The following is a 3018-nucleotide window of genomic DNA, read 5'->3' on the forward strand; positions in this document are numbered from 1 at the left end:
TCTGTCTGGCTGTCTGAAACAAGAGACAGACAGTCTGGGGCAGAATACTGTCCCTACCCCTAATGATCATAATATATGAACCTGGCCTCCATATTAACAGGGATATAATGCATGCATGTTTTTGGGTTGCTGAACTTGAGCTTGTCATTTGCACAGTGGGCTAAATGTATAGTAAATCTCTACCCACAAATTTTACACGATAATGATTGGAAATGTTTTGCAGTTGACAGTTAATTGGCCTGCAGAGCTTACAGTATGCCATGATGTATCATCCATCGCTATACATACTGTACACTTAGGTCATCTGGATACTTACAGGCTACAGTTAACTAGCAAATGATGGTTGCTGAAATCGGTTGGAGTAGTCATTAACGTGCCATACGCTGTGGAATGTTAATGACGTAATGACAGTGTTCCAGTACAGTGATTCTGAATCATATTCATTTCCAGGACCCCCAGTGTGATATGCATTAGAACACCGTTTCCCCTGAAGCCTCCAATACGTCGCATTGCGACGTATTGTGATCTTGTAAATCGGCTTTTTTCACTAGTTTGAGTCCTGGGGAGCCTGTTTTCGACTGGCACCCGCCCTAGACCAGTGGTTCTCAACCTGGGGGTTTTTTTGCAACTGAATGGCTGGAAAATGCTTTAGATATCGCTTTGATATTACATACCGGTACATTTTTGGTAATGTAGTTCATTTACAATTAATGTCATTGAATTCAATGACATTGTGATTTACTATTGCATTGTGATTTCTTAATGTGATGTATTTGTATATTCTGATTTGTTGCTATCATTTGTGTTACAGATACTCACACAAGGGGGGGAGGGGAAGAAAGCACAGCACTGGACAAGATCTGGACAAGATCTGGAAGGACAGAAGCATGGCCATGGGAACACAATCACATTATTGAAGATTTTACTGTGTAACTAAAAAGGAAAATGGCAATATTTAAAACAATATCTGGGATTCTGTTTCTGTAAATGACATTATTTGTATTATGGAGGTGTTGGTTTTCTTGGGAAAAGTTAGACCGCCTTTGATTTCGTGGTGTGTTTGTCAGGGTTTCCAGCTATGGCAAAATAAAAAAAGTTGTGACTCTGCATTTTGTCTCATGTCCATCATGAAAAACAACATTGAATTATCAAAAGGTATGGTCGTCAATTTTAAAATATGTTATATGATATTTGGGAATTATACATTGGCTATGGCTTATTACTTTTTGTCTTACAGCAGCCTTTTACTAATGCAATTTTTGAGCATTCTACATTTGAAACAGCATACATGTTCTTGTCCCAGTTTCTTGTTCAGATTCATCAGCAGATAGTGAAATGCTTATATGTGAAATGCAAATGTGACATCATGTATTGTGTCCTTATTCACTTTGTCATTTAGGGACGCCAGCCTGTGCTTTTGATGTGTGTAGATCTGAACGAGCATAGATGTTCCAGTACAGGTATATGGTCAGAACATTTTCACATAATTGAACAACGGTAAGTGTGCACGTACTGTACACACTGTATCTATGTCTGTGTGTCAGTGTATCAACATAATCATGCATGTGTGCTGTATCTTATTAACTAGTAATGAACCTACTTCGGTCTCATGGGACCCATCACAACATCGAGGACATGTACTCATACAATATGTACAACTCTGAAGGAATATGTCAAGGCTTTGCCAACACTTCTTGAACTTAATGTCTCACTATGTATTTCATTATGCAACTTGCTTGCCTTTGTTATTTCAACATAGAAATTTAATTTAATATAGCATGGCCATGGGGAATACTTGATTCTGATTGGCTGGAGGGGGTTCATTATTCACAGATAACCACAAGGCTGTGGCTTCATCACTGCTCATAATGAATACTCAAAATATAAATTGTACCTAGTGAAGTCAATTTAAACCATAGTTGCTACAAGCTTCAAAACACATTGTAATCTAAATAAACCTTTTTGGAGGAACATCTAAAATGCTCTACTGCTGTACTGTATGTGCCGATATCGTGGTAAAAGTCATGACAACCAGCTGATGAAGATGTACTGTAGTGCCAACTATTAAACAAAAATAAAATAATGATGTTTGTGTTTGTGTGCTGGCGAACTATAATGTTTGATATATTCCAATTCTATGAATGGAATATTAGATTATGCTTATGGTACAGAAACTACCAGATTGGAAATATTCATGTTTCACCCATCTAGTGTATAGGCTCTATTGGCGATGTCAGTCTGTCCATCTGTTGATCACTTTGGTCAAAAACTACTGGCCGGATCGGATGGGATTTTCTGTGCACCTTCATGCTCCCCAGATGATCGCCCCTATTGCATTCTGTGACCCTGTGGCCTTTCCTCTGGTGCCACCATTAGGCCACACACTATATCTCAGGAAACCTGCTGAGCACACTACTGCTCCCAGGAGAATGAACCCTGCTGATGTTGGTGACTCATAAGTCATAACCTTCCCTCTAGTGCGTGCCACCCTTAGGCCTTCTACTGATTTCCCACATGACTGTTGAAGTTTTTGATCATACTGTCACTGTCAAGAACCAGGTAGGAGGTTTGTATGTTTACTACTGATAGTCATAGAAGGGTTTTGGTTAAAGTCTGACAACACATATGAATGATGTATGACTACACTGAACACATTCAATATGGCTCTACATTACACAGCCGGGCAATGGCAGATGGTCCTGTATTCAGTTCCACTCTGTGGTGTGGTGGGGAGCCACTCCCTTTATCTGTTGGCTTCTCACCGTCACAGATCTCTTGATCATGTATTTGTGATGATGGATGTCTCACTAGAACTGAAACATAACTCTCCAATAAAAGTGTTTCATCACAAGTAGAGACCATTTGCGGAAGTCTTTTCTTTGGAGAATCACATTTTGGAGAATGTGTTATTGTTTAGGAACACATGAAATACATATTGAATTATTATGTTGTACATTTATTTAAAGTGATCACCTACTGTGACAATTGTCGCGCCACTGTGGCGATTTCTCATCTACC

At 39.2% G+C, this 3018-nt stretch overlaps 1 long non-coding RNA gene across 2 annotated transcripts in view; it reads left to right on the forward strand.

Moving 5' to 3' along the window:
- LOC308318035 overlaps positions 1-2002 on the forward strand; it is a 145534-nt gene extending 143532 nt beyond the window's left edge. For both annotated transcript variants that reach the window (XR_013964313.1, XR_013964314.1), the window contains one exon: positions 812-2002. This is a non-coding gene — a long non-coding RNA (uncharacterized lncRNA). The remainder of the gene's footprint in view (positions 1-811) is intronic.
- The last annotated feature ends 1016 nt before the right edge of the window (positions 2003-3018 follow it).

This window comes from Protomyctophum bolini (genome assembly GCF_963924005.1).
Source record: "Protomyctophum bolini genome assembly, chromosome: 7".
Taxonomy (NCBI): domain Eukaryota; kingdom Metazoa; phylum Chordata; class Actinopteri; order Myctophiformes; family Myctophidae; genus Protomyctophum; species Protomyctophum bolini.